The sequence below is a fragment of the Gorilla gorilla genome, chromosome 21 (assembly GCF_029281585.2).
Source record: "Gorilla gorilla gorilla isolate KB3781 chromosome 21, NHGRI_mGorGor1-v2.1_pri, whole genome shotgun sequence".
In the NCBI taxonomy this organism is placed as follows: Eukaryota; Metazoa; Chordata; class Mammalia; order Primates; family Hominidae; genus Gorilla; species Gorilla gorilla.
The window spans coordinates 28,634,394-28,657,486 of NC_073245.2; the positions used below are offsets into that span (position 1 = coordinate 28,634,394).

At 42.5% G+C, this 23,093-nt stretch overlaps 1 protein-coding gene and 1 pseudogene across 1 annotated transcript in view; one reads left to right on the top strand and one right to left on the bottom strand.

Moving 5' to 3' along the window:
• DTD1 (D-aminoacyl-tRNA deacylase 1) overlaps window positions 1–23,093 on the top strand; it is a 171,549-nt gene that overhangs the window by 43,227 nt on the left and 105,229 nt on the right. The window lies entirely within an intron of this gene.
• On the bottom strand, window positions 5,628–6,600 carry LOC101127512 (double homeobox protein A-like; annotated as a pseudogene).

Sequence of the window (23,093 nt, forward strand, 5' to 3'; positions counted from 1 at the left end):
CTAACCAGGTCTTTGTGTGCTCCTAAGCACACTGACATTTGAGAACTACTGGAATAGAGAGAATCAGGCCTTGCAGTGATCATCTGCTCCAGGTGTTGGTTTCTTCTGGACCACCCTGCCCTCCCTTCCTCACCCCCAACTGTCTAAAAATACTTAACAACCTATGTTACTGCAGCTGCCAGGAAACAAGATGGCTTTGCTTGATTATTGAGGTCACATGTGAGTCTGTTCTTATTCATCAACGAGCCCTCAGTCTCCCAACACCCCTTCCCCCTGCCACACAGGCAGTGATGAAAATGTTTCCAGAATATGGTGCCTTCTCAACGCAATTACAGATGTGTCAGGGAAAAGCCGATGCAGCAACAACAGCTCAATATGTTAGTGACTGATGATCAGCCGCTCTACTGGGTGACATTGAGGCATATGCTGGGGTAATAACTTTTTTCCTAGGAGAGATGAGCCCAACATGTGGATTGCTCAATGAGTGTGCAAGATTGTAGCAGTGTAGCTACTTTAAGACTTGTAGTTGAAAGTAATTTATAGTTTTCTTGGCTTTCTGAGTCCCAGACATGGAATGCCTTACTCATCTGTCGAAGTGTTAATGGAACTAGAATAAAAACCGAGGGTGATCGACATCTTAGCCTCTGCATGGAAATTGTAGTTTAATGAAATTCATGAATGTGGAGGCTTCCATGGGCAGTTAGCTGATCATTTACATTTAAACACACATGGGAAATTGTTAAGGGCTCATATTTTATGATGTATTATTACCTATTCAGTTCATGGTAAAAGCTTTTCACAGTGAATTGTAGACTAGTTTCCTGCAGATTATTTATTGTTTCATGAATAAGTATCACAATTTTTTCTCCTTTGTCTCTGCTCATCCACCTGAAATGAACTCCTTCCCTGTCTCTACCTGCTGACATCTTCCCCATCTTTTAAGGTTCATTTCAGATAGGTAGCTCTTCACACATGATGCTTACCTCAGTGCCCATCCAGGCGAGGCCTTTCTTCCTGCCTTTGGCTCCCCATCACGTGGTGTGGCAAGGATTTCGTAGTGGTAATGCCCTTGAATAAAAAGCTCATGCTCATTTGTTTGTTTGCTTGCTTGTTCATTTATCCACTTATCCATCCACCCATATGTCCCTCCATCTGCCTATCCATCCATCCATCCATCCATCCATCCATCCATCCATCTATCCATCCACTCACCCGTCCACTACCTACTCATCCCATACCTTTATCCAGCAGATTATTATTGGGTGCTTGCTCTGTGCTGGCCCTGCATGTAGGTCCAGCACTGAACCAACATTGTACCCTCATGAAGCTTCCATTCTAGTGGAGAAACAAAAACAAAAACAAGTATAATTTAAAATTCTGATGATATAAAGAAATCAAACAGGGTTAGGTGTAGAGAATGCTGTTGGCTAGAAGTCCCCTTAGGTGCAAGCGTTAAGGAAGGATGCTGAGATAAGAGGGAGCCAGTGAAGACTGAAGGAAGAGTGCCAGACAGAGGGGTCAGCAGATGCAGAGCTCTAGGGTGACTGGTGGAAGAAAGGCCAGTGTGGCTGGAGCTTGGAGGGTGACAGGGAGAGGGGCAGAACCTGAGGCCAGAGCTGTGACCTGGGGTTGATGGAACAAGGCCTCATGGGCCAAGGTAAGGAATTTGGCTTTTATTGTTAGTAAGCCAAAGACCTATTAGAATGTTGAGAGCTCTGATTTGTGTTTGCAGAGATGGATGAGACTGGGTTTAGTGTAGGCTCAGGATCAGGGGATGTGTGGCTTGTGACAGGGTGGCAGAGAGGACATTTAGGAGCTGTGGAAAGATTCTGGATACACTTTGGAGGCCCTCAACCACTCTCATGTTCTGCCTTCCACAGTAGAGCTTTTCTGTCAGTGACTCATGTTTGGTTCTTTCATACTGTGGCTTGAGCATTAGAGAGTAATATTGTAAAGTTCAACCTCCCACAGTTCACTGCAGGAATGACCCCATTCTTGCCTCCAAGGCCAGCATGGTGGAGGGATTCCATGGCGTGAGTTTCTATGATGACATCAGACGTTGGACATCAAGGAGTGCGATGCTCACCCCTGGTTTTTAGTGATCCTTGGGCACAGTCTGGACACAAAAGCCAGAACTAGTTTGATGGTTTTTTTTTAAGAAAAAAAAAAAAGCAAGCAAGTTCAGGGAAGCAGTCTCCTTTTTCCTGGTCAACATGAAGCCAAGTGTTTCACTATTGCCCAGTTTTCCCCGAAATACAAAAACATTAATTATAAAAAGATACTGTAAAAAGCCCAAGAAACATGTATATTGAATTTGATTTATGTATACTATTGTAGCTAATATTTTCAGGGAAATTTCTAAATGTCTGTCATAGGAGCTTGTCAGAAAAAGAAAGATTTATTTTTGGAAAAGTATGTTTCCTGGTGTTCGTTGAGCTTGGAAATTATGGAAAGTCATTGTCAGAAGGGAGGCAGCTGCTCCAGAGGCGGAGTGGAAGTCAGGACTGGAGAAGGTTGTCCTACTGTGGGCTCCAGCGTGCCTCTTGCTGCTAGCTGGTCAAGAGTCTTGCAGCAGCCACTTTATACCTCACTAGCTCCACCATCGCAATTATTTCTGTCAAAACGAAACACAAAAGAATGGCATGTCTATGAATATTCTTCACAGAAAATATATTCGTTTGACTGTTTTCCATAAAATGTGAAGTCAATTTCTTTTTCTATTTTTAATCATGAAGGTGAAGCCCGGAAGCCTCAATTTCTGTGTAATGGAAAGATCTAAGTTTGTGGCCTTGTTTCCATTTTCCACTTCTCCTTTGCTAAGTCAAGAACATGATACTCACATAATATCCCCCGGGCAGTGGCTCTGTTCAGGAATTGCATGGCTGTTTGACTGCAGAGGGAGGGCAAAGGCTATTATTAACCATTCGTGTCATTGTTGGGTCATGAAACCTTCAGGGGATAAGTATAAGTTCTATAAAATTTCATTTTGAAATCCAGACCAGATCTGGCCTTATGCTCTGAGGATTTTTTTTTTTTTTTAAGTTTCATGTTGTCCCTTTGCCCCCCTTCATTTTCTCTTGGGAAGAGTCTCTTATTATCATAATTACTACTTGAAAAAAAATTCCAAGCAAGAAAGCAGTGTATTAATTGGAAAGTAACAATTTAGAAATGTTATTTTTTAATAGTAAGCTTTTATAGTATTCCTGGGTAGAAAGGTATTTTTATAGAAAGTTATTTTCCTATCTTTTTTCTCATGAGTCCATAAAATAGCATTTTTATATCAATTTTTGTTATACCTAATACATAAAATCAGTATTCTTTTAAGAATTTAGAAGTTTAAGATACACTAAAAATATTTTTGACAATAACTCTCATTCTCAGAGGTAGCGCCGTTAATAAGTTCTATGTATTTACTTCCAGACTTAACAAAAATATGTTTACCCACATTTACACATGGTATCTCTGGGTGGGTATATGTCAGAAGATTTTTTTAAATTATGTTTAATTATACATAACCTAAAATTTTTAGGTATACAGTTTCGTGGCATTAGTATATTCACATTGTTATGCAACTTTTATTATCACCATCTATCTGCAGAATTTTTTTTTTTTTTTTTTTTTTAAGATGGAGTCTCGCTCTGTCACCCAGGCTGGAGTACAGTGGAGTGATCTCAGCTCACTGCAACCTCCATCTCCCAGATTCAAGCAATTCTCCTGCCTCAGCCTCCCAAGTAGCTGGGATTACAGGCATGTGTCACCGTGCCTGACTAATTTTTGTATTTTTAGTAGAGATGAGGTTTCACCATGTTGGCCAGGCTGATCTCAAACTCCTGACCTCAAGTGATCTACCTGCTTCGGCCTCCCAAAGTGCTGGGATTACAGGTGTGAGCCACTGCTCCCAGCCTATCTACAGAATTCTTTGTATCTTACAAAACTGAAACTTTACCCTTAAGTAGTAATTCCCGATTCTCTTCTCCCTTCAGCCACTGGCAACGGCCCTTCTATAATACTTTCTGCCTTTTGAATTTGACCACTCTGAGTATCATATGAATAATCATATGGTATTTGTCCCTTTGTGACTGGCTTATGTCGCTTAGCATAATTTCTTCAAGATTCATCCATGTTGAGCCTTATGTTCATAGCATGTGTCAGAGTTTTCTTTTTATGGCCACAGAATATTCTCTTGTATACCGTATTTTGTCTATCCATTCGTTTATCCATGCACACTTGGGTTGTTTCCACTTTTTCATTATTGTGAATAGCGCTGCTGTTAACATTGGTGTACCAATATCTCTTCAAGACCCTGCTTTTAATTCCTCTGGGTAAATACCTAGGTACAGGTTGTGGATCATATGGTAGTTCTTTGTTTAATTTTTTGAGGAACCACTATACTGTTTTCCACAGCGTCTGTACCATTTTACATTCCTACCGGCAATGCTCAAGGGTTCTGATTTCCCCACATCCTCACCAACATTTGCTGTTTTGTGTGTGTGTTTGTGTGTGTGTGTGTGTGTGTTTTCTGATACTGGTCATCCTAATAAGTGTGAAGTGTATCTCATTGTGGTTTTGATTTACATTTCTCTAATGATTAGTGATGTTGAGCATCTTTTCATGTGCTCCTTGGCCGTTTGTATATCTTCTTTGGAGATCTATTTCAGTTCTTTGCCCAGTTTTGAATTGGTTTGTGTTTTTTTTATTGTTGAATTGCAGAAGTTCTTCATGTATTCTGTGTATTAATTTCTTAACAGATAGATGATCTGCAAATATTTTCTCTCATCCTGTGGATTACCTTTTCACTCTGTTGGTGGTGTTTTCTGATGTACAGAAGTTTTTAATTCTGATGAAATCCAATTCGTCTGTTTTTGCTTTTGTTGCCTGTGCTTTTGATATTATATCCAAGAAATCATTGCCAAATCTAAATCATGAAGCTTTTTCTTTATGTTTTCTTCTGAAAGTTTTATAGTTTTAGCTTTTACATTTAGATATTTGATCCATTTTGAGTTAGTTTTAGTATATGGTATAAGGTGTATGATGTTTTTACTTGCAGACAGGTTGGGAGACCAGTATCAGGGACTTTATTTTCTGAAATCACTTGAGAGTAAGTTGTTGGCCTGATGCCTTCTCACCCTTGAATTCATTAGTATCTTTCCTGCAAACAGGGTCATTCTCTTATAGAAGCTCCAAAACAGCTGTCAAAATCAGAAAATTAGCATTGACATTTTACTAGCAGCCATCTTCAGACTCCATAATTTACCAGTTATCCCAAGGAGGTCTTTTATTACTATTAAGTTTATTTTCATTGTCTCAAGGCCTGCTGAACTCTGGATCCAGGCTGTGTCAGTAGGGTAGTGTGATGCCTCTTGTACCTATCTCTGCCTCCTACAGTTCTTTTTATTTATTTTATTCTATTTTTTATCATAGAGACAGGGTCTTGCTGTGCTGCTCAGGCTGGTTTCAATCTCCTGGGCTCAAGCAGTATTCCTGCCTCTGCCTCCCAAAGTGCTGAGATTACAAGTATGAGCCACCGCACCTGGCCAAGTTCTTTACCCTCTTCAGAAGGCTTAGCTTGCAGTTTCAGCAGAAGGATCGACTCCCAGGAAGACTGTGAGAGAGATTTGGGACCCAAGTTGTTAATACTAAATACACTGAACTTCAGTGTTTTCACCATGTTCTGGCTCTAGGGAAGTGAGAGTTGCTAGTGAGGTTGGTGCTATTGTATGTGTCTTCTGTACCTTGAAGTCCCTCAGAGATCTTGCCCCTGGTCTTCTTGTTCTAAGGACACAACGGGTTCCCTTTTTCTCTGAAGATGAAATCTAGATCTTTGATTTTGGAACCAAATTTGGACTCTTGACTCTGGAGCACCAATTTCTTTCTTTTTTTTCTTTTCTTTTCTTTTTTTTTTTTTTTTGAGACAGAGTTTCGCTCTTGTTGCCCAGACTGGAGTTCAATGGCGCGATCTCTGCTCACCGCAACCTCTGCCTCCTGGGTTCAAGAGATTCTCCCGCCTCAGCCTCCCCAGTAGCTGGGATTGCAGGCATGTGCCACCATGTCCGGCTAAGTTTGTATTTTTAGTAGAGATGGGGTTTCTCCATGTTGGTCAGGCTGGTTTCGAACTCCTGACCTCAGGTGATCCACCCGCCTCAGCCTCCCAAAGTGTTGGGATTACAGGTGTGAGCCACCATGCCCAGCCTGGAGCACCAATTTATTTAGCAATTTGTTCTCTGGAATCAATCCCAGGGTATGGGTTTTTCATAAATGCCTTGTTGAGAGTGCGTAGTTGAGAGGTGCTGTAGGTAGTACGACACCGTCTGGCTTCTCTGCCAGGTTGATCTTGCTTATGGCTCTGGCTTGACTCTAAAGTCTCAGGTCTGGTCTTTCCTGGAATCTGTGCCTAGCTCTTCGATTCTGAAACCAAATCTGGATTCTGGACGGATCTTCTGTATTGATTTCTAAAGCAAGTTTTTGTTTGATAGCGTAATCTGAGTAAAGTTTTTGATTGAAGCTATTGATGAGAATTTTCAATTAATCTTCTGTGAATTTGGTGCAACTGCACCTATGACTTGTTGCTACCATCTTGTGTGAAGAGTTGTCTTCAGCCATGCTGGAAGAGAGTCCCAAGAAGGTCTTCATAGTGAAAGGATCCAGTTCAGAATCATGCCTTGTATTTGGTTGTCATGTGTCTTTAGCGTCCTTCATTCTGGATCATTTCCTCAGTCTTTCCTTGATTTTCATGACCTTGAGTCTCTGGAAGAATACAGGCCCATTATTTTGAAGCATGTCCCTTAATTTGGGTTTGTCTGATGTTTCCTTAAGGTTAGATTCAGGGTGTGTGTATGTATGTGTGTGTGTGTGTACGTGTGTGTGTGTGTACATGCACTTGTATGTGCACAGGTGCTTGAAAGAAATGGTCCTATATTGCCTATGTTTTTCTGAAACATGCTTTCTTTCCCACCCCACAAGGGCATTTGTGTGTTTACATATGCAGCTAGATCATTCATTTTAACTGCAAGATGGGATTCTGTCCTATGAATATACTGCATTTTGTGTAGCTGTTTTCCTTTTGATGGACTTATGGAGTTGGTCGCAATTTTTTGCTCTTACTAATGATGATGCAAAATTGCTTTTTTTACATCTCCTTTTGTGGATCTAGATTTTCTAGGTAATAGAAAATTGCTCCTTTATAATGTTTGTTATTGTTTTTAAAATTTGAAGTATTTCAAACATACTAGAAATACAGAGAATGGTATAACAACACCTCACTTCAGCACATGTTAATATGGGCTCTACCATCTTTGAGTTGGTAGAATTATTTTATTCAATAAATGGCTAAACTGGGAGTTTTACAGGGACTTGTTCTAAGTTAGCGCCTCACTGAGTGAGAATTATTGTTAACGATAAAGTTGCCTCAAAACTATGTAGCTTTCTCCAAGAAGGAGATATTTTGGGAAAACTGTCAGGTTTAAGAAACAGAACATGTATACCTCCCAGATGTGACCTGTGAATAAAATACCAGGTAGGCTCAGCCAACTTTTCTTTTATGCTTCTTTCATGTCTTTCTTAATAGAGTTTAATAAAATGAAACAGGAGGAGGAATCATCAAAGGTTAAGAATAATAGACCTGAAAGAGTTGCTGTAGATTCATTTGTGTAGATTCATTTCTCATCTTGGTTCCTTTACTTGGCATCAGGTGAGATGAGACATCCATTCAGGAATTCATTCCAAGTCTATTTCAGTACCCACGATAGATTTGAGATAAATCAGTTCCATACTGAGGTGTGACATTAGGCAAATCAAGGGAAGGGGGAGGAAAGGAATCAGGTCAGAGCTCAGCTTACTTTATTCAACCGTGGCGTATGGGGCCAGGCGCAGTGGCTCACATCTATAATCCCAAGACTTTGGGAGCCCAAGGCAGGAATATCGCATGAGCCCAGGAGTTTGAGACCTGCCTGTGCAACATAGCAAGACTTCATCTCTACAAATAATAATAATAAAAAAATTAGCAGAATGTGGTGGTGCACATGTGTAGTCCCAGCCAGTCGGAAGGCTGAAGCGAAGAATCGCTTGAACCCAGGGGCTTGAGGCCACAGTGAGCCATGATCGTGCATCTGGACTCCAGCTTGGGCAACAAAGTGAGAACTTGTCTGTAAATCAACCGATCAATGAATCAATCAATCAATCAACTGTGGTAATGGAGTTCTATAAAGATAGGTAGATAGATGAGAGATAGAGAGAGAGAAATTCGGGACTTGGAGAGGAGTGCAGCATCAGGAGTTTTATTGAAGCATCTAATTTTCACCTGCAGAAATGGAAACAAGGAGGAACTGGTCTCCTAATTTACATACCTGCAGGGAGAGATCTGTGTGTAACTCTAGATTGCAGTGCCCGGACCAGAAGCAGAGGCATGTGGCCAGTTGTGTCTTCCTACCAGTTCTGAAAAAATGAGATAGACTTAGATACCAGCTCCTGCAAGCTTTGGAGATGTGGCCTCAATACCTAAAATGAGGTCTCTGTGTGCCTGTTGTTGGGTGTTTTTGTTTTTAATGCTTAATTGCACTCCTAGAATTCCCAGGTTTGCCTGTTAATAGTGGAATACTATACCAAGGAACCACAGAGGTTTCTTAACATTTACACTACATTGGAATCCTATTCCTGGCTGAAATGGTGTTTTGCAGAAATGTGGCATTCATTTTTATGTTTTGGTGCCTGGGTTATGGGTAAGGATAAAAGGTCTGTGGCCTTCAGCCTGAAAAATAACAGCAACAACAGGAACCACAACCGGGAGTCAGTTTGGGGCTTTGATGGGTTCCTTTTTCATAGTGTTTTAAGGACTATATATTTAAAGGCGCTAAAAATGAAATGTCAGTATTTTAGCATATGGCAGAGTGGACATGTTTCAGTCATCAGTTTAAGATTCTGAGCATAGTGTATAAATAGTAATTCCGAGGGTATTTTTTCCTTCATCCTTCCTAGAGATGTAGAATGCTTGGCATTTGAAATGAGGTCATCCAAGGCCTTGGATTGCTGCTGCAGATAGTGGAGGCCTGTTGTTAGGCGTCCACCTCACATTTGTGTCCAAGGCCCTGGGAGAGACCAAAGCAGAAGCGAGGCCTCACTGGACAGGTACAAGGCACTGGCAGGCATGGCACACCTTCACTATGTACCCCGTCTTTGTGGCTGTCAATGCCTGTGACGAGTTGGCAGCTGGCTTTGGTCTGGCATTTGTTCTGTAGGTGGCTGAAATGCCCATCATGGAAGAATGTCCTCATGGGTTTGTAAGGAAAGGGGCTCTCCTTGTGCAGATGCCTGCTGCTGTGCACACACCTTCCCGTGGAGCTTGTGGGCCGCATCTCAAGGGGGTCACTGGGCTTCCTGTAGTCCTGAATCTACCATTCACCCCATCTGTCTCTCTGTTAAAGGCTGGGGCAATACAAATGATGCTGAGTGTAGTTTTGTCCTTTATTTTTCCTCATGAAAACCCTTGAGGGACTAAAGGAAGGAAAAGAGGAGTAGCCTAAAGCAGGTCTGGGAGTTGGGTGCCTGGGAATTCTGGCAGGACTCCTACTAAGTGACTTTGGTCACATCACAGAGCCTCTCGGATTTGGTGTTTTCGTGTGTCAGGTTAGAGGGTTGGGCCAGGTGATCCTATGGGGCCTTTCTGGTGCTAGAAACCGGTGACTCTGTGGTGTTGACAGTTGGCCATTCATAGGTCTGCCTTCCTTATGTGCCCTCATTGGCTGTCTCTGTTGACAGTGTTTTTCCTTAGACTTTATTCTCCAGAAAAAACCCACAACCCAACATGGTTTTGAAATCTCCACTGGGGACCCTTAGGAACTTTGCAGGCATCAGTCTTTGTATGCTGATGGAAATCAGATGTCGAGAGAGGAGGGCATGCATGTTAATGAGCCATATGGACCCCATTGCATTTCAGGCTCATCAGCCCTGACCTTCTGAGATGAACCACTTATATTTGGCTTTAACTTGAGCTCAGCAGAACAAAGTAAAGCTCTGACAATGGGGGAAAGGAATTCCAACTTTCTCTGCTCTTCTAATCAATCAAGCTGAAAGTCTCAAAGGCCAAGTATTTCAGAAATAACAAATGCAAATAACTTAATTTTCATCGCGAATATCTATTTTCCAAAATGAATTGGTGTTTTCATTGGCTTTGAGTGAGAGGCTCATTTCTATACTTGACCCTTAACTTTACATATAGAAATTGGGGCGGTTGCCTCCATTTGGTTCCTTTTTAATAAATATTTATTAACTACTTTTCATGTGCCAGATTTCTGTGTGGTGGGTGCTAGAAAGAGTGATAAGCCATGGTTTTTTTCTTCAAGAGCTTGTCCCTTATTGAGATGGAAGTCACATTGGGGCAGTTCCGAGAGGATGTTATTTGCCTGGTGCTGAGGGGGTGAGTGGAATACAGGGAGGTTTGGTGGGGGCTTGGTAGTCAGAATAGGTGTCCCTGAGCACAGAACAGATGTCTTAGTTGCATCTCGAAGGTTGAGGAAGAGGCAGCTGGGTCTGAAAGCTTGGGGCAAGGGTGGTGCATGCCCAGAAGATCAGGACACGAGCATGGAGGCTTGAACCTCCTGGGGAATGAAAGCAGGTGAGTCTGATGGGGCAAGAAGGCAGGGGGTGGGGAGGATGATGAGGATGGAGAGGCAGCCAGATGGTGGCAATGCTGTGTCCTGGTAAGGAGCTTGTACCTTTGTTCTTTGGTGGTGGGCAGTGGGCAGCCACTGAGGAGGGATTTGCAGTGAGGGGAAGGTCAGAAGTAGTCCTCAGCTGTGACCCTCTTGTAGCAGGATGGCAGATAGATTGGACTGGGCAAGGTAAAGGAGGCAGAAAGACCTGAAAGGTGAGAACTGCTGCACTGGGCCAGGGTAGAGAGGAACAGAGCAGGAACAGATGGGCAGGGGCCAGGGGAGAGTGGTGTCATCAACCTAGATGGGGCCCACATCAGGAGCAGGGCTTTGAAAAGATCTCTTCTGTTCCCTGAATCACTGTTGGCCCTGCAGGACCAGTTGTTCTCTTTGTTCACCTGATCCCTTCTCTTTGGTGCTGATAATCTCCCTCAAATAGCCAGTGGCCCTTCATTGTTGGCTCATATTATAGATAAAGGACCAGGTACGGGTATAGGAAGCTGGTGCAGTCTTCTCTGATACCATGGGAGGCCTTGCTGGGAGGCCAACTGCAGGATCTGTGGCTGTTGGTGGGCAGGTGTGCTTAGTACTTGGTAGCTTTGACCTAAGCCACTGGTTTTCAACCTTGAATGTCCATTAGAATCACCTGAGTTGCTGTGAAAATTCCCAATGCATAGGCTGTACCCCAAGCCAATGACACCAGATTCTCTGGGGATGGGACCAGAGATGGTTGCATCTGCAGCTGAGTTTGGGAGCAATGATCTGGGATGTACAGCGAGGGACCAGGATGACAAGAGAGTGCCCAGTGCCTTGCTTGGGGACCTTTTTCCTAGGTCATCCATAGGCTGAATTAGAGCATTTTCAGGTCTCAGTGTAAAATGAAAAATGCCAGACTCCTTGTTCAAAAAGCAGTAGAAAAGTACTTTTAAAGGCACTAAAAGGCAAAGCATTTTCTCTTCTTTCATCTCTCTCTCTTCCTCCTCCACTTGTCATGGTGCTTCTATTTTCTATTTTAAGTCATTATAACCAAGGACAAATAAAAAATTTAGATTATTAGCATGAATTTTACCATTTATATTGTGCAGTGCCAGTTTTAAATGCAAATTTAAGGCCGAGGAGGGCGGATCACGAGGTCAGGAGATCGAGACCATCCTACCTAACATGGTGAAACCTCGTCTCTGCTAAAAATACAAAAAATTAGCCGGGTGTGGTGGCAGGGGCTTGTAGTCCCAGCTACTCCGGAGGCTGAGGCAGGAGAATGGCGTGAACCCGGGAGGCAGAGCTTGCAGTGAGCTGAGATCGCGCCACTGCACTCCAGCGTGGGCAACAGAGAAAGACTCCATCTCAAAAAAAAAAAAAAAAAAAAGCAAATTTAACTTGTATGTGGAATGACCAGAATTACACAGTTTGTATTTTGTAGCTCCTACATCATATGAATTTCATTGTTACCAGAACAGTGGGAACTAACATATTCCTTCTTTTTGTCTCACACATGTCCTGCCACCACTGTCTTGTTCAGTTCACTGATGAGTCAGGAGGGACTGTCAGGTCGGGGAGCCATGGGTTGCCTTGTTTGCTTTCTGAGTCAGCATGTCCAGGGGAAGTGGTGGCTAACACAAGACAAGACTCGAGTGAGAAAGACTCTGATGGGCTTTCTCAGCCGTTCATCTTTCTTTTTTTTTTTTTTTTTTTTTTGAGATGGAGTCTTGCTCTGTTGCCCAGGTTGGAGTGCAGTGGCACGATCTCCGCTCACTGCAACCTCCGCCTCCCGGGTTCACACCATTCTCCTGCCTCAGCCTCCCGAGTAGCTGGCACTACAGGCGCCTGCCACCAAGCCTGGCTAATTTTTGTATTTTTAGTAGAGATGGGGTTTCACTGTGTTAGCCAGGATGGTCTCAATCTCCTGACCTCGTGATCCGCCCGCCTTGGCCTCCCAAAGCCATTCATCTTTCTTAGAACACCGTTGCTCTTTCTGTGTTCAAGGCAAGTTCTGGTTCAGATGGAAAGTGTGAGCTCTTGGGGCTGTCAACACCCCCTTACTCAGTTGTAGAAGTAACACGCTTACCGTAAATGTGAGTTGAGTGTCGCTGAACCCCCACGCATTGTGGGCCCACCTAGCGCTGTGCTCATGGAATCCCAAGTGCTGTGCTCAGTAGGCAGCAGAGAAAGGCGTCAGACCCCCATATTGTGTGTATCACCTCCGCTCATGCTCATGCGCCACAGTCCTGTTGGACTTCACCTACAAAACACACATTCGAAGGTAAAATTGGGCTGGATGCAGTGGCTCAAGCCTGTAATTCCAGCACTTTGGGAGGTGGAAGCAGGTGGATTGCTTGAGCCCAGGAGTTTGAGACTAGGCTGGGCAACACAGGGAGACGTTATCTTTACAAAATTTAAACAGAACAACACACAAAAAACCTATCCCACTGTGGTGGTGCATGTCTGTAGTCCCTGCTACTCAGGAGGCTGAGTTGGGAGGATTGCTTGGGCCCAGGAGGTCAAGGCTGCAGTGAGCTGAGACTGCACCACTGAACTCCAGTCTGGGTGACAGAGCAAGACCCTGTCTCAAAACAAAAACAAACACAAAAACGAAACAGGTAAAATTGTTAACAGTTTCTACATGGCTATAGCAGAGTATTTAACTAAGTGCAGAACCAGTTGAGTGCGAGGCCCTGTGTGCTTGCTCAGGTCACTTGCCTGTGAAATCAGCCCTGTCACCCTGTCATGTTGCAGCCTATCACGGCCCCGTCCTCCCTGCCCACATCCTGGCCATCCTTCTCCATGATGAAATCTGCCCTCCTGCTCTGTACTCCTGGCCTGCACGCTGATCACCCTACTTCGTGCTGCAGCTGCCCTGCACTGAACCTCCAGTGCCCCACGCTGCTCCACTTCTGATTTCCTTTGTCAGACTTATCTTTTAAAATATTGTCACTGTATCTATTGGTTATTTACTTTTTACATTTATTGTTTCTTTCCCCTGCCAAAATATAAGTTCCCCAAGGGCAGGGATCTTAGACCAATTATGGGAAAGCAAGAGGCAGCTCAGAATTGACTATGTGCTATTTGCTGTGTATGGTTGTAACATGGGATAAAGCAGGCATTACAAACTAAAGGCAGATGGAGGATTTCTCAGCAGGTAGTAATTGGGCAAGTGGTTGCAATTATGGAAAATTAATGATTTTAGATCCTTTATCCCATACCTTAGAATAAATTCCAGTGGAATTAAAAAGATAAATGTAATTTTAAAAAATCTCACAGAGGGTACTGGCCTTCCTAAATATAAAAATGTGTTACAACGCTCTAGTAATGCAACAGATGGTGCTGGCAGAGCAGGAGAGAAACCTATTAACAGACTAGATGAAAGACCTGAAAGAGAACCTGATTATTTATGGGAAGTTGAGAATATAATAAAGGATACCATTTCAGAGCAGTGGCAAGAGGTGGATTTTCAAAAAAGCTGTTACAACAGCTGGTTAGTTTTTGTTTGTTTGTTTGGTTTGTTTGTTTTTAGATGGAGTCTCACTCTGTTACGCCGGCTAGAGTACAGTGGTGTGATCTTGGCTCACTGCAACCTCCGCCTCCTGGGTTCAAGTGATTCTCCTGCCTCAGCTTCCAGAGTAGCTGGGATTATAGGCATATGCCACCACACTGAGCTAATTTTTGTATTTTTAGTATAGAGGGGTTTCACTATGTTGGGCAGGCTGGTCTTGAACTCCCGACCTCAGGCAATCTGCCCGCCTCCACCTCCCAAAGTGCTGGGATTATAGGCGTGAGCCACCGCTCCCAGCCAAGAGCTGGTAGTTTTAAAAATTGTTGGTACATAATCTGCCTAGCTGTCTTTCTGTGGCTCCTTTGCCTCCAGTATATTCTGATAAAGAGAGGATTTGTCTTAACCCTCTCATGACTGCCCCCTTTGAGAGTTATGTCACTGCATCTTGCTCCTGGCCAGCGTTAGAACTTTCAGGTCCCAGCATAGGCTGAGCCCTGTGCAGCTTGGGCCCCTCCCCGAAACGGTTCAGTGAAATTTTTCTGGAGAGTGGTCTGAGCATCAAGACTTTTCAAAGCTCTCCAGGTGATTCTAAACTGTAGCTAAGATTGAGAACCGTGGTTTTAGTAGGCTCTGGCATCCTTTGGGATGCCAAAAGTCCAAGATCTAGGCTAAGAACACTGCCCCAAAAGATTAGGGCATAGGGCTTGCCAGATTCTTGTAGCTGGGCAGGGCTGGAGGTAGATCTGGGGTCTTTCAAACCAGCCCACTTATTTAAAGTGGACAGAATGCTTTCCAGGTTATGTGTCCAGAGGATTAGAGGTAGGGCCGTTAGCCACTGGTTCCTGTCCTCATTGGCAGTTCAAGCAGGCCAGCAGGCTTCCATGGCTTCTGAGAAGGCCTCATGGCAAAAAGACCTGCAGTGCATGGTGAGGAGTACTGACTGTCAGCTGAGCTGAAGCTAACGTGGAACTGTCTGCAGTGGTTGGGGCTGACATAGGGTGGGCCCAGGGGGCAGCATGCAGACACTGAGAAGTGTCTGGATTTGAGTCTTTGCATAAACTTATATACCCCGTCCTTGAAATTAAGTGCACTTCTAGGCATTTGGGGGATTCCCAATAAATATTAGCTGGAAAATAATAGCTATAAAAATATTTTCTAAAGCAATAAAAGAAAAATGCCATTTTGGTTTTATTCAGTTTACAGTCTTTAATAAGGAAGAGTAACTCCTAGGATTAAAAGTCAGTCACAATCTTGGACAACATTTTTACTTTCTGGTGCGTACTTGGCTCCTATTCAGGAGCTGGCAGGCTGAGTCTGGAGGGGCCCATCCAGCTTTTAGACCAAGGCAGGTGCAGCCTGGAGGGCCTCAGAGGACCAAAGGACCCTTTCAGGGATACACGGGTAACACTCCTAGCTCCACTTTTGAGCAGTGTGTCTCTACCTGGGCTGCCTTGTCCTGTGTAGTCTTAGGGGGCTGGCACACATAAGTGGACTCTACTAGCTTTGACATTTCCATCCCGCTGGAGCACTTTGGTCTCATTTTTGATGAAGCACTCTCAACTCCAGCTTGTAGACCTGTTTTGGATATCAGGAGTAGCATCCGAATTTCTATCAGTATGAAGCAATAGAAAGGGAGACACAATAGGAAAAATGCTTTGTAGACTGCAAAACTCTATGCAGATATGGGGTGGGACTAAAAATAGTATGATAAATTGTGGATTTTTGCTGAATTTAGAACAGAATGATGGATGCTTTCATGTCTGTTTAGGGACTAAATGGCACTGGGGAATAGAGGAGAGAGTTGTTCAGGAGCAGTTGTTGGCTGACTTGCTTAAGAAACAGAATTTTTGCCAGTGTGTCTGTGACTTCCTGAAGCAAAAAGGGATCACCCAGCTGCAGCTTGGGGCTTTTAGCAGGTGGGTTGTGGCCACATGGCATTGACTTAATTAATTAATTAATTAAAGAACAGGCCAAGCACAGTGGCTCATGCCTGTGATTCCAGCACTTTGGGAAGCTGAGGTGGGCATATTGCTTGAGCCCAGGAGTTTGAGAAGAGCCTGGGCAACATGGTGAAACCCTGTCTCTACAAAAAATTAGCTGGGTATTATGGCATATGCCTATAATCTCAGCTGCTTGGGAGGCTGCAGTGGGAGGATCATCTGAGCATGGGAGGTCGAGGCTGCAGTGAGCCAAGATCTTACCACCAAACTCCAGCCTGGGTGACAGAGTGAGACTCTGTCTCAAGACAAACAAACAGACTCATAAATTAGCTGTCTTTGAACTCAAATATTAGTCTAAAGTATGCTAATATATGAAAGTAATATGTTGATTTTTGAGTGTGAAATAAGAATACTCTAAAAATTAAAGTAAGCTTATGAAATTCAAATAATTTTTACTTATTAGTGGCTTATAATTACTGTGAAAGGTGTATGATCTAAACAGACAAATAGCATACTTGTTTAACAATTAGACAGTGGTTAATTCATAAACTTCTTATCAGACATCTCTCTTTGGATAGTAGCTCTGGCATTCTTTCCAAAAGTTTATTTACTAGTTAAAAATGAAATGTTAGAAAGCTGTTGTTTTGGAAATGTATAATTCCAAAAGTAAACCTTGCTTTTGAAAAATGAAATTGTTATATGTGGAGGAGGATTATAATAACAGAGCATCATTGTTAATAAAAACACATTTGAGAACAAACAGTTTTAAAGTTTCAAATCCATGCACATGACCCTCACAGCCATCATGAGATGGGAGGGGCATGGGGATGGCCTCAAATGACTTGTTCAAGGTCATGTGACATGGCTAAGTGAGAGAGCTGGGCCCCAATAGAAAACAGTCTTTCAGGCTGCACTGCTTTACATTTTTTTCTGACTGAACTTCCTTAAATATGATTTATTTCCAATTTATAATATGGTCTGTTTAAACAAATAAAGCTCCAGAATTTCTCAGACCAGTGGGTGGCTGATATGATTTGGCTGTGTCCCCACCCAAATCTCATCTTGAATTTTATAATAGCTCCCATAATCTTCCCATGTTGTGGGAGAGACCCAGTGGGAGGGTTTTCCTGTGCTGTTCTCATGATAGTGAACAAGTCTCAGGAGATCTGATGGTTTTATAAAGGGCAGTTCCCCTGCACATGTTGTCTTGCCTGCCACCATGTGAGATGTGCCTTTGCTCCTTCCACTTCTGCCATGATTGTGAGGCCTCCCTAGCCATGTGGAACTATGAGTCCATTAAACCTCTTTTTTAAAAAGAAATTACCTGGTCTTGAGTATTTCTTCATAGCAGTATGAAAATGGACTAATGCAGTGGCACTGGGTCCTCCAGGAGTGAGCTGCTCTGGAAAGTATTCAAGTCCTTGCCATTTGTTCTTTGAAGGCCAGCTCAGTTCAGTGTAGTTGCAGGGGTTTACAGGTCTATCTGTGGACTCTGTTCCCAAAGCTTGGATGGTGTTAAGGAGAGTCTCTCAGTACCTGTGTGTAAAGCCATTGTTCAGTGCTTACCCATTCTGCTGTGTTTCTCCAGGCCAGAGCTCTGGGAGTCACACTGGCTCATCTCCAGAACCTGTATTTTTCTCTGTCAGAAACATTCTCTGTATTTGATGGCCTGAGAAAAATAATCTATTCAACCTGAGAAAGCTCATTAAAAATAAAAATCTGTTGAATAAAAGGTTAAGTTGGTAAGGGAGGCTTTGGTTTTATACATACGGGAATAAAAGTCTCTTACATTGCAAAAAAAACCCTTTGTCTTTAAAAGCATCAATCAATATTAACAGTGCTTTTAAAGTGAGATTACATTATTTTAAAAAGTAATCATGATTCAGAAAATTAATAAATGCTTATGAATCATGCCCATGCTTATGTATTTCATTTTAATCTGTAGTTTGGAATAAAGTTATTTCAAAGAGTGTTTTTGGTTATTAGAATGTTTAGCTATGTTATGATATAACACTTAAATTTAATTTCAGTAACAACAAAACAAGAACCCATAATTTTAGGATCTGTAATACAGCCTAGGAAATGAGGTCTGGTGGGAATGCTTCCAATTTAGTATCTTTGTTTTTCAGAGAAGGTTATGAACTCTCTTCAGTTAATCCATATACAGATAGCTTCGATTACCACTGAATTTATGTGAATGATGATAGTAGACTAATGAGTTAATCTGTTAGCAACCCATTCTGACCAGTGTTGTACTAGGCCAATTGCTTTATCTGTATGAGTTAGTTTTCTTGCTTCTTTTAGTGAGAGTGATAATTTCTGTTTGTTGCAAGGGTAAGTCTGTTTTAATTATGGCAATTTTTTTCTGAAATACTTATTTTTAAAACTTTGTATTATAGAAAACTCCAAACTCACATAAGTAGAGGGGGTAGTATAATGGACCACCATGTACCTGTCATCTTGTATCAGCAATTATCAGCCATCACAGAAAGTGCATGGGCGTCCCTGTGGCATGGCAGGGCTGTAAGCGTGGACAATTGAGAGCCATGCTGGAGGGGAGCATTGTGAGTGCAGCACACATCACTTCAGGGGCAATACTTGGGTGTCCCCAGAGGGTATTTCATTGAATGGCTATATTCTTTTCCTAATTGATGGGCATTTCGTTTGTTTTCTTTTTCTTTTTTTCTTTTTACTTTCTTTTTGAGAGGGAGTTTCACTCTTGTTGCCCAGGCTGGAGTGCAATGGCGTGATCTCGGCTCACTGCAATCTCCGCCTCCCAGGTTCAAGCGATTCTCCTGCCTCAGCCTCCTGAGTAGCTGGGATTACAGGCATGCGCCACCACACCCAACTAATTTTTTATGTTTTTAGTAGAGACGGGGTTTCACCATGTTGGCCAGGCTGGTCTTGAACTCCCGACCTCAGATGGTGCACCTGTCTCAGCCTTCCAAAGTGCTGGGATTACAGGTGTGAGCCACCACACCTGGCCTCATTTGTTTTCTTTTTTTTTCCCCTAACACAGGCAGTGTGGCAGTATTTTTCTATGTAAATATTTGCTTACTTCTGTTTTCTTTGTAGGAAAATGGAGGAAACATCTAGAAATAAAGAAGGCTTGGATATTTTCTTTCTTCTCTACAAATATTTTATTGTGACTTGATAATTTTTAGCACTTTGGCTTTTTTCTTAGTTCTAGGTTAATTATTCTCTAAATGGAACTTTCTTTATAGGGATTATCTTAAGAAACGCTAGTTGTCACAGCACACAGACTCAGAAATCTCTATGGCTTAACACAATAAAAGTTAATTTTGCTAAAGTACTACACGGTTTGGCAGGAGTCTACTCCATCTGTTGACTCAGGAATCCAGTCTCCATTAGCTTGTGTCACCACCTGGTGACAGAGGAACAGGGATCTGGAGTCACCTCACTGACTCTTACACATCACCTCTGCTCATGTTCCCATTCAGTTCTTGGGAGGCTGGCAGGTAACACGAAGGAGCACATGGATGCTGGGGGAGCACTATGTCTGCCTCGCTCTTCTGGTCGTCAGAGAAGGTGCCATTGTAGATTTGACAGCTCTTGTCCCTGCAGCCCTCACATAGCTAACACCACACCCCATTCACTTGAAGTCTTTTGTTTACCAGGGAATAGGAGGTTTGAAATCAAGCTTAGACTCCACACATGTCTCAGTACCTTCCTTAGTCGTGGCCGTGGCAGAACAGCCTCTCCAAGTGCATCCTGGAAAACCGGCATCAGAGACTTTCAGTAAATGGGCTTAGTGTCATTTAAATTTTAATGGCAATATTCTTTTTTGTTGTTACTTTAAATAAATTCTAGTTTTTAAACTTTTTAATTTTGAAATAATTTGTCATACAAAAAAAGTTGCAAAAATAGGATGCAGATCACCTTTATACCTTTATTCAACTTTCCTTAATGGTTGTTTTTTTCGTAACTATAATATAATGATCTAAACCAGGAAATTAACATTGATACAACACTAATCCACAGATCTTCTTTGAATTTTGTCAAAGGCAATACTATTATAATTAGAGGAAAAGCTGTTCTCAGGTTCCAGTTTGCACATCCCATCACCTATGTGTGGCCTTTCTTTGGTCACGGGGACCCCTTACTCAACAAATGAGCAGGATGCGCTGAGAGTGCCTACTTTGCCGATTAACAGGTAACCTAGCACTGGGCCTTTTGTAGTTTATGCATTACTATTTATGCATTACTGCTCTGTTGGCAACATGCTGAAAAAAAACAAGGGGAAAGGATAATAGCCCTTCTTATTTATTAGAAAATAGACAAAGAACCTCTAGTAATTTTGGAGACTTTGGAGATAAAAATGGTCTAAAACTCAGACCATCACTTTTCTGCAATCTTTCCATTTCTCTTGGCCAGAGATAGCACCTCTAACCTTAGCTAATTGGGTTGCCCAAATGTGGGCTTGGCCAACAAAAGGAGCAGAATGAGGGAGTCCAGATCGCTCAGCAGAAAATAATTCTCACCACTGCCTTAATTCAAGTCAGCAAGCACTTATTGTCTATTGAGTGCTTGGAATCTTAGAAAGAAATACAGATATGTCTATTAGTCATCTATCACTGTGTAACAGATTACCTCAAGCTTAGTGGCTTAAAACAATAACATATAGTATCTCATGTAGTTTCTGTGAGCCAGGAATTCAGGAGAGGCTTTCTGGGCAGTTGGCAGGAGGTTCAGTTCTTCTCCACGTGGGCCTCCCCATAGGCCTGCTTGACGTGGCTTATGACATGGTGCTGAGTGAGCAGTTCAAGATGGAGGCTACAACGTCCTTCAGGGCCTCACCTTGCAAATCACACACACATTTCCACAATATTCTATTGGTTACAGAGGTCAGCCTTACTCAGTATTAGAGGGGAGTACACAGGGCCTGAATACCAGGAGGCGAGGATACTTGGGGCACGTCTTGGAGGCTGGCTACCACAGTGGGAGAGAGAAGTGGCAAGGCTCTGTGATACTAAATAGATTTGCTTGTTAAGCATTATTTCTGTCTATAAAAAGTATTTATTAAGCCCCTTTCTGTGTAGGTATCTGGGGGAAGAACATTCTAGGCAGAGGGCATAAGAGTCTGAGATGTGTGTGTGTGTGTGTGTGTGTGTGTGTGTGTGTGTGTGTGTGTTTCCCCCACCCCTGTGTGGTGGTGGTGTTGTTTTTAAAAGATTTAGCTATAGGTCTGAATACCAAGCTATAGCTAATCTCTCTTCTATTTATACTTAATTTCTTTTTTTCTTTTTGAGACAGAGTCTCGCTCTGTCGCCCATGCTGGAGTGCAGTGGCGCCATCTCGGCTCACTGCAAGCTCCGCCTCCCGGGTTCATGCCATTCTCCTGCCTCAGCCTCATGATATTTGTACTTAATTTCTAATAATTAAATGTTTGTTATGCTTTATGTCTTTGCCATAGATATTAATAGATGAAAATGTGAATGAACTTTGATGTTCTTTTCTGAGATGAAGTCATTGTGCTAGCCAGTTTCATTTCTCAATGTCTGTTAATGGTTTGTCATTCGAGTGCAACCCCATGTAAACACACAGGTAACTTGGTTAGTAAGTTGTAGGAAGAGGAAGATCTCTGACTTTACTTTTTCCTATTCTACTGGTTAAACATGACTGACATATAAGTGTTTATCTGTTTCACAGAGTCAGTCTTTATTAACACTCCCCATGTTAGCATCAAAGAAGAAAGTTTTGGTACAAGCAGCCTTACCCACTTATGTAGGGGTGGGACACTGATTAGCAGTTGGTGTGACTGTGGTGCAGAGTGAGCCTTGCACTTAGAGAAGCAGCACCCTGATGCCCCAGGCTTGGGTGTGGCATCTGATAGCTTTGGACAGGTCACTTACCTCTCTGTAGAAAGGTGGCACATTTGTGCACTCTGTAGAAAGAACGGCATCTGGCACATTTTAGGAATTGAAAATGAACTTTATTATTTTTAGTTCTAAGATATCTAAATGAATTCTTAAAAAAAAAGAAAAAGCGTAAGCACAGAGATCTCAAATGTGCTTGGCTGCTTTCTTAAGAAGAATTTATAATTTCAAAACTAATACTTTTTGTATACTCCTCAAGAAAGTTTTAGAAAAGTGAAACAGACATCTTTTCTTTCTGGGACGTAGTCTGATGGATGCAAGCCTGAGTCAGGTGCCAACAAACTTCGTCAAAAGCAGTGCCCAGCACTGGTTTGTACCTTTGGCCCTCTTGCTCCCTACCATGAGTGCCCAGGCTGACCTGTGGAAGGGGACTCTCCCATTCTCCTCGATTTGCAGACTCTTTCCTCCCTCCCTTTGTGAACAGCTACAAGTACATGTGCCCTTTCCATTATATTCATGATGTTTAATTTCTCTTTTGTCATATCAACTTAAGCTTGAAATTGAGATTACTTAACCATATCTTTTAATGTCATGCTCAGGTTTGTTTAATTTTTTAAATGTTGTCTTTTATAGAGTTTATTATGGTTAATCAAAAAATATATTTTTTTAAGAATGAGTTTATATTCTTTGGAGGGACACGGATGAAGCTGGAAACCATCATCCTCAGCAAACTAACATAGGAACAGAAAACCAGACACTGCATGTTCTCACTCATAAGTGGGAGTTGAACAATGAGAACACATGGACACAGAGAGGGGAACTTCACACACTGGGGCCTGTCAGGGAGTGGGGGGAAAAGGGAGGGAGAGCATTAGGATAAATACCTAATGCATACGGGGCTTAAAACCTAGATGACAGGTTGATAGGTACAGCAAACCACCATAGCACATGTATACCTACGTAACAAACCTGCACGTTCAGCACATGTATCCCATAACTTAAGAAAGAAAGAAAGAAAGAAAGAAAGAATGAAAAAAAATATTTTTTTTACCAGCCGGGCATGGTGGCTCACATCTGTAATTCCAGCACTTTGGGAGGCCGAAGTGGTGGATCACTTGAGGTCAGAAGAGGAGTTTGAGACCAGCCTGGCCAACATGGTGAGACCCCATCTCTACTAAAAATA